At 35.3% G+C, this 13,844-nt stretch overlaps 1 non-coding gene across 1 annotated transcript; it reads right to left on the reverse strand.

Annotated features, from left to right (window-relative positions):
- Positions 1-3,397: 3,397 nt before the first annotated feature.
- LOC142177798 (small nucleolar RNA R71) lies at positions 3,398-3,504 on the reverse strand. Its single transcript, XR_012706352.1, has one exon. It is a non-coding gene; the product is annotated as a small nucleolar RNA R71 (small nucleolar RNA).
- Between the last annotated feature and the right edge of the window lie 10,340 nt (positions 3,505-13,844).

Below are 13,844 nucleotides of genomic sequence, written 5' to 3' on the forward strand. Positions count from 1 at the left end.
ATGAATTTCCGAGCTTTAACTTCGTTCTAGTCCAAATGTTGACAAGTAGTGATTAGTTGATTTTTTAAAAATTATATTATTTCCTGCAACGCAAATAGAAGATTAGTACCATAATTTTTTATATAACAATTAACTTTATGCATAGTATTTTTATATTTTTATCTTTATCAAATACCCCCACACTTAGATTTTTCTTTGTACTCGAAGAAATTTACGAGTTCCTCCTTTACGAGAAGAGATCATTTCATCACTAAATATAGGGTTCCCTTGAATTTGCCGAAATTTTGTTTCTCCTGTCATTTAAATAAATTTTCTAGAATGAATATTCTTTACTCACTGTCCTCGGCTTATTTCCCTATATAATATCAACTTTTACATAAAGGTATATTCACAATCAACTTTGTTCAAAGTAATCATAAAACATAAAAATAGTGTTTGTCAAATGACTATAGGCTTGCCCGATTTGTAGATCTCCACTAATATAAACTAACACTGATTATAGAATAATGTAGGACTTTTATTAGCTTATAACATAGGCTGACTGCTTTGGTTGGATATTAGGGATATATTTTAGTGACTGACGAACTTGTCGTTTATGAAGGATCTCAAATATATTTAATCTGCTGCCATCCTTTACTTTAGCCTTCCCACATATTTAGAGAAATAAGTACTAGATGAGTCTTTTCATCTTCTTCTTCTTCTTCTTCTTCATATCTTCTTCATATAAAGTTTTTTTTTGAATTGTTCATCAACCATATATATATAACTTCTTTTTTTTCATTTCAAGTTTAGAGTTTCCATAATCTCTTCAACTTTTCTAGTGCAGTAACATGAACCTGAGAACTTATATTCATATACAAGCGTATGCAAGCGAAATTTTCCCTTGTTATTTTTTACAATACAAGGTTGAAATGTGTAAGTGAAATTCATGATACGAATAGGTTTATTGAAAGAAGAAGCAATTTGTATAATGGTTTAAATGGGGACACTAGGAATTTATTTAATTAGTGATTGTAGTGTTTGGCTAGACAGGGTTGAAAGAAAGCCTACTTCAGTTTTTAGATAAGTGATGTTTAGGATTTCGCCTCAATAAACAAAACATGGCAAGTTCTAGTAAAATTTTCTTAACACTTCATTTAGATGATGAAATTGAACTAATTGAAATTAGAATGTCCAATACTTTACTGCTGAACTTATACAAAGTTAATAAAGCAAAAACCAAGAATACAGAAATCATTCCAAAAAAGATTTTAAAGTAACAAGTGATACTTCAATTTTTACCTTATTCTTAGTAAGCCAGTATTCCTTTTGAAGCTGATATATTTTTCTATAAGAAGTTGTCATATTTTTAAACTTTTGGACAAGAACTAATTCCATTAAATGTATGGTAACAATATAATTTATACAAATTAAGTGATTATAGATACTAAGCATCATTATATTAATACTAATTATTTATTTATGCATCATTATAGTGATAGTGAAAGCCGACTAGAAGCAAAAATTGCTCCCAGCTGAGCTCTTTCTAACGAGCTCGTACAAAAGTTTTTTTTTTTGTTTTTGTTTTTTTGACTACTTCATAGCAAACCCACAAAACACTAGCTACTACATAGCGTATCCACAACAATTTCAAAAACCACAAACATAAACGAAAAACAAAAAGTGTTACCTCCCCCTTACTTAAAATTTTACATAGTCTCCTATGTAAAACTCAAGCTGGGGGCTAACGCAGAGGTTCTATTAAAGCAAGAACCGGATAGATTTGATCACAATCTGCTTCATAAAATTCAAGTCCTCGTTCCTCTATAAGAGGACGAGCATTATTAAAATTAGCCCACTCTTGCTGCCTGCATGAGACAAACCTGGATTGATCAAAATATAGAATTCTGGATCCCATATTGAAGGAACAACTTATAATAAGGAAAATATAAGTTAGTAAACTTTAAGTGTTTTGATGAGAACATGTGATGTGCTAAAATTAGCTAAAAAGGTTTTTATAGGCAACTTGCACCGCTTACCGTGTGTACTTGAATATAACTGTGACAATGTGCAGTGTACACTTTGCCTTTATGAACAGTAGCTTATTCTTTTGTTGGTGTCATATTCTGTTGGTGCAATGTTTTACAGTATTAGATGTTATATTTACTGTAAATGGAACAGAGTTCAATTGATGTTTAAAGCTCATTTTGTTTCAAGGAATGTTTTGATTTCCAGCCGTCTTCTTTTTCATTATATTTTTGATTTAGAGAGTGACATCTACTACACATTTGATCTTAACTTGGCTGCATGTTAGAGTGATGTGTCAACATATCCATTTTTTTTTACTCTTTCAGTTCCAAAACCTCTTCTTCTTCTACCACGTAGATTCATAGAAAGCTCCCAACTCTTCTTTTTATGTTTTTATCAGAAAAGAACTAAACTTATAGATATAGAAATATTCTAGCTTTTATTATTAAATTATATTTAGTAGAAACCCAAAAGAAGAAAGTGTACTCATAAGTGGTTTCATTATAATGTTAACTACGTAAAACATAGGTAGAAAGGATACTGACAGGTATGTTTGACTAACTATGATAATATACTTGTAATGGTTTCATATAGTAGATTTAAAATAATATTCATATATATATATATATGTACTTTTTTGTTTAATATATAAATATATATTTTAGAGAGGTTGTGCAATAAATAATTAAGAAAACAGAAAGTGTGTAGTTCTGAGTTTAATGTTGCCAGCTCGAATTATTGTAGTCTTTCACAATTATTGAATGAGAAGTGTGAAGATTTGTTTTTCATATCCTCCTTTCACATATGGTTTCAGTCCTTGTCCATTTACTTTAAATTTGTCACCTCTTGTTGGATTTCAATCGCTCCATAAGGAGTAACTTCGGTGATAGTGAATGGATCCGTCCATCTAGACTTGAACTTTTCGGAGAAGAGCCGCAATCTACATCTTAGTTTCAAACACCTAGTTACTAGAAAAAAAATGAACTTTTTTCAGAACTATCACAGACAAGAAAATACGAAAATAAGACAATAATAATATTACAACTTTGGAATAGAAAGAGAGTCATCTAGAGATAAAGTTAATCTTCTGAAACTAAAAATTGATCATTTCCTTCTTTCCAACCCTCCGACCATCCAGTAAGCAGCTGAAGATGGATGTATTTATATCTTTTTTTTCTTTGGCAAATGAAGTGTACACTTGAAACTTTGTTTCTCAATTTGGCAAGTAGCCAACGCTACTTGCTTGAAGTGCATACTTTCAATCTTTTTGTTCCTTTTCTCCATGTGCTCATTTCTATATGATGGGGTTCACATATGAATTTCCGAACTTTAACTTCGTTCTAGTCCAAATGTTGACAAGTAGTGATTTGTTGACTGAGTCGCAAACTAGAATTTGAGGCAAGAGATCACTAATTTTTTGCAAATAGACACTGAGTCAGTTTATCAAGATTGGGAAAGACTGAAAGCTATGTTCAGGAAGTGTCCTCATCATGGAATCCCAGAACATAAACGACTATAGAAGCGTTACAACTGCTGAATGAAATTTCAGAAAATACAGTACAATGTCCAGCTGAAAGAGTCACAATTAAAAAGGTTGTGGCTGTCAATCAAGCAGATGCTTTGAGCACGTTAACTCAACAAATTGCAGCCTTAACACAAAAATTTGAATCTTTCTCAGGTAATGCACACCAGTCTGACAATTGCGACATGTGTGGTGAGAATCATCTTAACCATGAACGCATGGCAATTAATCAGACTGATGACCAGATAAATGCCATTGGCTACAAAAGCTACCCTTTTGGAAGTCCCATAGCACAAAAACATCCAGGATTTCAGTGGAGTAATCTTAATGGTGCCGAAAACTCTCAAAGTCTTCAAAAGCAACATATTCAAGGTCCACATGGTTTTTAGAATCAAAATAGAGGGCCGCAAAATTTTAGACCATATCTACAAAGATCCCAACAATCACTTTCTCCAAGTCTTGAGGATTTATTATATAAAAATATTAAGACGAATGATGAGAAAATAGAAGGCCAAAGCACAACTCTCAAAAGTTTGAAAATTCAGGTGAGTCAACTAGCAACTCTTATATCTAGACAAATTCAAGGAGCCTTGCCTAGCAACACAGAAAAAAATCCAAAGGAGCACCTCAAAGCCATCTCTCTGTATTCAGGTAAAACTCTTAACGATCCATATGCAGACAGACAAGGTAAGATTCAGCCAGTGCATCATGTAAGTAAAGGTGGGGATAAAGAAATAACTCATGAACCTCCAAAAGAACAAAATGATAAAGGAAAAAGAAAACTTGAAGTTGAAAACTTGAATGCGCAAGTTGTATCTATCCCTTTTCCTCAAAAAATGAAAAGAGAAAAACTTGATAAACAATTCTCAAAATTTATGGAAATTGTAACGACCTGACCAGTTGTTTTGAGTATTTACGCTCCTTTCAACTATTTAAAGTCTTGAATAACTTCAAATGATGTATTATGACGTGTGTGAATCGTCGGTTTTGATTTTCAGGTGTTTCAGAATTAGTTCGGAAGAATGAATTTCATGTTTGAAGCTTTAAGTTGGAAGAGTTGACCAAGTTTAAATTTTTAGTATTCGACCTCGGATCGAAGTTTTGATGATTCCGTTAGGCCCGGATGGTAATTTTGGACTTGAGCGTATGCCCGAAATTTTATTTGGATATTTTTAGAAGGTTTCGACACTAATTGGCGAAAGTTGGAAATTGAAGGTTTGAAATGTTCATAAGTTTGACCGGGAGTTGACTTTGATGATATCAGGTTTGAATAGTGGTTTCGGAAATTTCAGTAGTTTCGTTATGTTATTTATGACTTGTGTGAAAAATTTGAAGTCATTCCGAATTGATTTGATACGTTTCGGCACGAGTTTTGGAAGTTGGAAGATTCAAATTTTATTAAGTTCGATTTGAGGTGCGATTCGTGATTTTTATATTTTTAGATGTGATTTGAGGCCTCTAGTAGGTCCGTGTTATATTACGGGACTTGTTGGTATATTCGGATGGGGTCCCGAGCGGCTCGGGTGTGTTTCAGGATGAGTTCTGAACAAGTTTGGGCATTTCGACACTTTGATGATATCCTGGAGCAGTTGAAGTGCGGATGGCACATTTTTGGAATGCGGATGTGCGACCGCAAACCCCCAAAGTACGGAGGCAGTAGAAAATATGCGGACCGCAGTTGAAAATATGTGGACCGCAGTTAAAAATGTGCGGACCGCAGAAATCCTCCTGCGGCTGCAGAAAGGGGAATTTGCTGGTTTGATGATCTCATTTTGGAAGCTTATATCTTTTAATCTATAAGGAATTTGGAGATGATCCAAAAATGAAAGTTGTAGCTCTTTGAATCTTGTTTCCAGAAAGTTATATCACTCATTATTTGGACATTTGTACCGAAAGTCATGGTCAATTTACTGAAGCCTGGTAGTGCAGTGGCTGCTGATGTGCGACCGTGCAATTTGGATCGCGGCCGCGGAACTTGGAATGTGCGTGTCACGACCCAAAATCCATTATACGCCGTGATGGAGCCTAACACCACTGTCAGGCAAGCCAACAATAATTAATTAACATAATTACTCATTTTAGTATTTGAAATCACAATTTCCTTCAATTTAATAATAAAAGATGGACTTTACAGAGTAAATAAAAATATTTTCACAATTTCAATACCAAACAACCCATAATCACCCCAAAATACGGTGTCACAAGTGCATGAGTATCAACTAGGAAGTAAAATAAAATACAACATCTGTCCGGAATAGAAATTGGACAAAAACAATATAAATACTCTGAAGGAGACTCTGCTAGTTGCGGATCATAGTATAGAATGCAGCTCACCTAAGTCCCCGAAATAACCACGCCTCTGCGCCCACGAGGCCAACAGACATATATGTACCTGCACAAAAATGTGCAGCAAGTATAGTATGAGTACGTAAATCAACGCGTACCCAGTAAGTATCCTGTCTAATCTTGAAGAAATAGTAACGAGGGGTCGACTCCGACACTTACAATGGGCTAACAATAAATATCGATATTATACTTAAGCATGGATTGCATGAAATAGTTGTAAACTCAATAACAAGAAATGAGTGGATAATTCTTTTATTAATAGGAAAGTTTTCTAAACTAATTCTCGTTATTTAACAATTTATATCTCAAGCCAAAGAAGCAATATCAATTATAATTGGTTCCAAAGATTTATCATGCGCAAATTATGCCGAGGTCGTACTGCCCGATCTAACATAATATTTAAACTGTGCACTGCAGAGGGTCGAACGACACGAACCATAGATGTATCTATCTGCTACCAAGGCGTTCGGCCCGTTCCACAAAAGAGAAAATACATTAAACAACCAATTCAAGCTTTATTAAGGAGAAATATTTCAAGAATTTCAAATTCTCATTTAACGGTCAAGTAAATGAAGTTTAACCTTTTTACAATTCACTTATCGAGTTTCTAATTGTTTTAAACAATTAAATTAACAAGTAGGGAGCAAACATCGTAAGTACAATATGATATGGGTCCTAGACTATCCGGACATAAGCATAATAGTAGTTACGTACGGACTCTCATCACCTCGTGCGTACGTAGCCCCCACAAAAAGAAGCACATAATAATTTGATTCACCTATGCGGTTAATTTCCTCTTACAAGGTTAGAAAGGAGACTTACCTCGCTTCGATATTCCATAACCGGCTTCAAAGCCTTTCCAACAACTCAAACCAATGCCCATCGCTCCAAAACTAGTCAATAAGGGTGCAAATCCATAAATATGTACTCTAATACTCATTATAATTCAATTTCCAACAATTTCCAACTCCGCTCGAAAAGTCGATAAAAATTACCCTCGGGCCCACGTGCCCGGATTCTGAATTTTTTTGAAGATAAACATTACCCATAACTCCACGAACTCAAATATATAATTCATTCCAAATTCAATGTCCAATTTCGTGGTCAAAATCCAAAAATACCAGTTTCTAGGTTTTTCTTCAAAATTCCAAATTCCTATAAATTTTCATGCTTCAATCCATATAAAAATCATGTATTTAACTCACAATGTGAAGAAATCACTTACCCCATAATAGCTGATGAAGATGGCACTCTAAAATCGCCCCTAAGGCTCGCTCCAACGAGAGAAAAGAGGTGAAATGAGCCAAAACCCGATTTGGCTAACTTATGTATTCTGCCCAAGCGACATACGCACCTGCACTCACTGGACCGCTTCTACGGTTCCGCAGGTGCGGCAAAATATTTCGCTTCTGCGTAAGTCCCCCAGCTGCCCAACCCACTTCTGCACTAAACTCCCCACAGGTGCGCATCTGCTTCTGCGGCAAATCGTCCGCACTTGCTAGCATAGTCCCCCGCTTCTTTTTTGCTTCTGTGACCTCCTGGTCGCTTTTGCGGCTCCGCACCTGCAGCCAAAACCTCGCAGGTGCGGTTATACCACATGACAATAGCTCCAGCATTCCTCCAAGCTCAAACTCGATCCGTTTACCATCCGTAATCTATCTGAGGCCCTCGGGACCTCAACCAATTATAACCAACAAGTCCTAAAATATCATACGAACTTAGTCGAACCTTTATATCACATCAAACAATGCTAAAAACATGAATCACCCTCCAATTCAAACTTAATAAACTTTGAAACTTCAACTTCTACAATCGATGCCGAAACCTATCTAATCACGTCTGATTGACCTCAAATTTTGGACATAAGTCACATTTGACATTACGGACCTACTCCAACTTCCAAAATTAGAATCCGACCTAGATACCAGAAAGTCCACTCCCGGTCAAACTTCTCAAAAATCTTTAAATTTCCAACTTTCTCCAAATGACCCCGAAATGACATACGGGCCTCCAAATCCACATCCGGACACTCTTCCAAAACCAGAATGACCATATGGATCTATTCCTAGACTCAGAATTTCAAATCCCGATTCCAAGGTCGTTTACTCAAAATCAACCTTTAGTCAATTTCTCCAAGTTAAAGCTTCTGAATTTAGAATTTTCTCTCCAAATCAACTCCGAACTCCCCGAAATTCAATTCCGACCACACGCACAAGTATAATACCTGAAGTGAAGCTGCTCATGGCCTCAAGCCGCCGAACGATGCACTAAAGCTCAAAACGACCGGTCAGGTCATTACAGTGCGGACCGCACAAAAAATTATGGCGGTACAATGGGAGATTAGATTGTTGTACTTTATAAACGAGGGTTAGAGTATTATTTCATATTTGGACTTTGGGAGCTCGGTTTGTAGCGATGTTTCATGTGATTTTCAAGCAATTCATCGGGCTAAGTGATTCTAACTCGGATTTAGTTAATATACATTAATATATCATTGTTTTCATCATTTGATTAGTATTGTGAGTTTTGGGGAAAATTATAGAAATTTGATAAAAAGGATTTCTGGGATTCGAATGTCGATTCAGAGTCGGATGTGAATGAAATTAGTATGGTTGGACTCATAATTGAATGGGTTGTTAGATTTTGTGAGTTTCGCCAGATTTCGAGATGTGGGCCCCTACTGCCGACTTTTCAAGCAAAGTTAATTTTTTTTATAAATTGTTAAATTGTAAGCATTGGAGTATATTTTTATAAATTTGTACATTGTTTGACTAGTTTCGAATCGTTTGTCTTGGAATTGAGGAGATAGGAAGGCGTTCGTAGATTGATACACGTGGAATGGAATTTTCAAGGTATTTTTTAGCTTGCTCGGCATCAGATCTGGCTTGTTCGAGGTAAATAACATTTCCAAACTTGGAGCTGAGGGTATGAACCCCGAATATATGTCTTATAGGATTTGTTTGGAGGTAACGCACATTCTAGGTGACGGGCATGTGGGCGTGCACCGTAGAAATTGAGACTCAGTCGATTCCGTAGAGCTGTATAGTCAATTAACTAGTATTTTTCAATGTATTTTTCATGTGTTAGAAAAACTGAGCTGTGACTCATGTTAGAAATCATGCTTAGGCAAATGCTGGTATTATTGGGATCCACTGAGGTCATTTCTATCATCGAATTATATGTTTAAATTGTAATTTCATACTCAGTCATATTCATTCATTGCATATCATATCTCAGTCTCTGTTGCTATTTATTGATTCATCATATCATCATTTTGGGATAGTTTCATGACATTGTGAGCCCGAGAGACTGGAGATATTGGTGACTGAGTGAGGTCGAGGGCCTGATTGTGATGATATTTATAGGATCGGGCTGTATGCCGCAGCATGCCATATTGGATTTATATATGTTATTAGTATATGGATCGGGACTGCACGCCGCAGCAGGCCTCATAGGCTTTATTATTATGGGATCGGGCTGCACGCCGCAGCAAGCCAGATTAGCTTATTATAAAGCTTGGGCTGAAGGAGCCCCTCCGGAGTCTGCACCCCCACAGTGAGCGCAAATGATTTTATATTTGGGATGGACTTCCTAGGGCATGGAGTTGCCTTATTTATATATAATTTCCATGGGCATGGATCTTGCCCGAATCATTTATTATATTTGAGATGAAATCCTCTGGGCTGGATTGGCCCTGTACAGTACTGAGTGACTGAATGTCAGTATATATATATATATATATATATATATATATATATATATATATATATATATATATATATATATATATGGGATGGATCTTCCTTGGGCTGGATTGACCATATACAATACTGAGTGATTGAGTATTCTGAGAGTGTGAGTACATGAGTTCATCATTGTGTTGCATTGCATTAGACATGTATACTTGATGTGTAGGCATAGAGAAGTATTTTTCCTCATGCAATCTGATAATGAAATTTCTTATCTGTCGTTAAAAGTTTTGAGAAAAATCACAGATCTCATACTTACTCATGTTTTGGTGACTTTTAGTAAAAGATTTGAGTTTTACTGTTATACTTGAAAAGAAAAATATTTATTTTCCAGAACTGTATACGAGCTAAGCATGTTATTATTGAGTTATTACTTGTGCTGCTTTAAATTGTATTATTATGAGATGTTAATTGTTATTGGTGTGGACTCTGACCTTGGTACAAGCTTGTCACTACTTTCAACCTAAGGTTAAGTTTGTTACTTATTAATTACATGGGGTTGGTTGTACTCATACTACACTTCTGCACCTTGCGTGTAGATTTCTGATGTTGATGTTACTGCGTACAACGAGAGCTGGATTTGAAGATGTACCTGCGCTCGAGTCATAGCTGCCTCTTGTTCATGGTAGCTTTAGAATATTTAATCTGTTCATGTATATTTTAGACAGATGACGTATTATTTTTTATTTTACACCAGTTTTGTAAATTCTAACCTTAGAAGCTCATGATTTGTACTACCAGTCCTTAGGGAGTGTCTTAGAGTCAGTTAAGTATTAATTGAATCAGATTGTTGTTATTTGGCTTACCTAGCGGGTGAGGTTAGGTGCCATAACGACTAGTTAGATTTTGGGTCGTGACATAAATATTACAGGAAATTTATATTAACATTCCTTTTACAGAAGCTTTGACACAAATGCCATCTTATGCTAAATTTTTAAAAGAAATTTTATCCAACAAAAGAAAATTAGAAGTTGTTATTGTGATAAAACTTACTGAAAAATGCAGTGCTATCCTTCAAAACAAGCTTCCATAAAAGCTTGGAGACCCTGGAAGTTTCACAATCCCCTGTACTCTAGGAGAAGTTCATTTTGAGAAAGCATTATGTGACTCAGTAGCTTCTATAAATCTAACGTCATTTTTCATTTCAGGAAATTAGAACTGGGTGAAATGAAAGACACAGGAATGGGTGAAATGAAAGACACAGGAATGTCCCTACAATTTGCTGATCAAAGCACTAAGAAACCACGGGGAATCATTAAAAAATTTCTGGTCAAAGTTGACAAATTTATATTTCCTGTAGATTTTATAGTTCTAGAAATGGAAGATCGGACGGTCGAAGAGAAGGAAATGATCAATTCTTAGTTTAAGAAGATTAACTTTATCTCCGGATGACTCTCTTTCTATTCCAAAGTTGTAATATTATTTTTGTCCTATTTTAGTATTTTCTTGTCTGTGAGTCTCTAAATAAGCCTACTACTTATATGCAGTAGTATGTCCTCTATGTGTTAAGGTTTGTTTCTTTTGGTAATTGTCGCATGAACCTTGTTAAGTTATTATAATGACATTCGTATTTTCAATTGGTGCTTGATCAGAAATTTACCTATATATGCTGAAAGGTCAGATTGTTGAAGTGATAAATATTGTCATATCTATCTATTTGTTTCTTAACATATTTTGTATTAGTCCCTGCATTCGAAAGAAGCAAATGATAATATGAGCAATTAAGGAATAACATATTTAGGTGATAATACATCTTCAAGGCCTTAACTACTCAAATTAGTGAGAGTAAAATTATTCGAAAGAAGTTTTTACTATCCAAACCGAGATTTTCTCTTTTAAATCACTAGTGAATTTAACGAATACAACCGAGAGGTATTTTTTAATAATTCACTCCATATTAAAAATATATTTTTATTAGAAATAAACAAATATCACTTTAGAAATCTCTTAGAGAAAAATGTCATCATCATTATAATATAACTACGTTCATATTAAGAATTCTATGCAGTTTATTTATTTAACATGGTTTCTTGTAATTCCTCTTATTTCGAGAAATCTGATATTAAACACTATCACTGAAATTTATCAATTCGATTCTCTCAAATAGTAAGTCAAGGTAATATAAATATGTAGAATAGAATATCCAATCTTTATGGGACGATACTTTACTTTTGTAACGACCCGACCGGTCGTTTTGAGCTCTAGCACGTCGTTCAGAGGTTTGAGGTCTTGATTAGTTTCTCTTCAGGTGTTATGACTTGTACGTGTGGTCGGATTTGAATTTCAGGAAGTTCGGGATTGATTTGGAAAGAAATTCTAATTTCGAAATCTTTAAGTTGGAAGAATTGACTAAGGTTTGATTTGTGAGCAAACGACCTCGAAATAGAGATTTGAAGGTTCCAACATATTCATATGATGATTTTTGTCTCAGGATCATGTCCGGATATTGATTTAGAGGCATGTAGGTTATTTCAGCGTCTATTGGCGAAAGTTAAAAATTTGGATGATTTTTGGAAAGTTTGATAGGGAGTGGACTTTTTTGATATCAGGGTCAGATTTCAATTTCGGAAGTAGGAGTGGGTCTGTAATGTCAATTATGACTTGTGTGTAAAATTTAAGGTCAATCGGACCTGATTTGATAGGTTTCGGTGTCGAATATTGATGGTTGAAGTTCTAAAGTTTATTAAGCTTGAATTGGGATGTGATTCGTGGTTTTAGCGTTGTTTGATGTGATTTAAAGGCTCGACTAAGTTCATATGATGTTTTAGGACTGGTTGGTATATTTGGTCGTAGTCCCGAGAGCCTCGGGTGGATTCCAGATTGTTAACATATTGATTGTTTGCCTTATGAAAAGGCTGGTGGCAGCATATCTAGTGTAACCGCACCTGCGAGGTTTTGTCTCCAGGTGCGGAGCCGCCCAATGATGGAAACAATATCCAGTGTTCGAGTTCCATCATTGTTTCCAACGTTGTTGCCTTCAAGTTCAACTTCCATTTCTCCTTCGGTAGTGCTTTGAAACTGTGATGTATGTTCTTTTTTATGTAACCGTATAGATGTTTCTATTTCAGGATCGTATGTTACTAACTCTTTTGTCGAAGAGCAGGTCATAAACTACCTGATAAGTTAAGAAGAAGAAAAAAAATCTCAAATTAGTAATAAGTTAATTAATCTGAAGTAGACGTATGCCTAGAAGGGATTCACTAATTAAGTTGCATACTAGGCCTCCTACTTTGAAGTCTTTTTCTTTAATTAACTTGTCATGCAATTTCTTTGTCTTTTCCTTAAAGATTTTTTAATTTTCATAAGCTTCCATTCTGAACTCGCCTAGCTCGTTTACCTGTAGTAATCTATTGTTTCCTGCTGGGCATAAATCCATGTTCAAGTTTTTTAAAGCCCAAAAAGCTTTATGTTCAAGTTCGACGGGAAAAATGACATACTTTTTCATAGACTAATTTGTAAGGGGTTGTACCAATATGCGTTTTAAATACCGTTTGGTAGGCCCATAATGCATCATCAAGTTTTATTGCCCAATCTTTTCTTGAGCTTCCAACCATTTTTTCGAGGATTCTTTTTATTTCACGATTGGAAACTTCCAATTGCCCTTTGTTTGGGCATGATATGGTGTGCCCGTTTTATGAGTTACACCGTACTTAGCTTGTAAGCTAGAAAATTGTCTATTGATGAAATGAGTGCCTTGATCACTAATAATGACTCGCGGTGTGCAAAATCTCATGAAAATATATTTTCTAAGGAATTCACACACCGTCAGCGCGTCATTTATTTTTGTGGATATGGCCTCAACCCATTGTGATACACAATCTATAGCCACAAGGATGTACTCATATGAATAAGACGATGGAAAAGGGCCCATAAAAGCTATCCCTCATACATCAAATATTTCACATATCTGAATAGATTGCATGGTCATTTCATCTCTTTTGGATATGTTAATTTTCCGTTGACATCTGTCACACTTTGCGACATACATTTTTGCATCCTTAAAAGGGTAGGCCAAAAGAATCATGCTTCCAACACATTGGAGGCAGTCTTATTAGCTGCGTAATTGTGATGATCCAAAAGGTCATCTAATATTTTAGAACTCAAATCTGCGCTCTTAAGCCTTAAAAATCTTATTTTACCCTTATCGATTTACGTGCGCAGTCTGGGCAGGTTTCCGGAAAGCTTTTATGTTGAAAATAAGAATTTATGTCTTAAAAAGT

Source organism: Nicotiana tabacum, chromosome 23 (genome assembly GCF_000715075.1).
Source record: "Nicotiana tabacum cultivar K326 chromosome 23, ASM71507v2, whole genome shotgun sequence".
In the NCBI taxonomy this organism is placed as follows: domain Eukaryota; kingdom Viridiplantae; phylum Streptophyta; class Magnoliopsida; order Solanales; family Solanaceae; genus Nicotiana; species Nicotiana tabacum.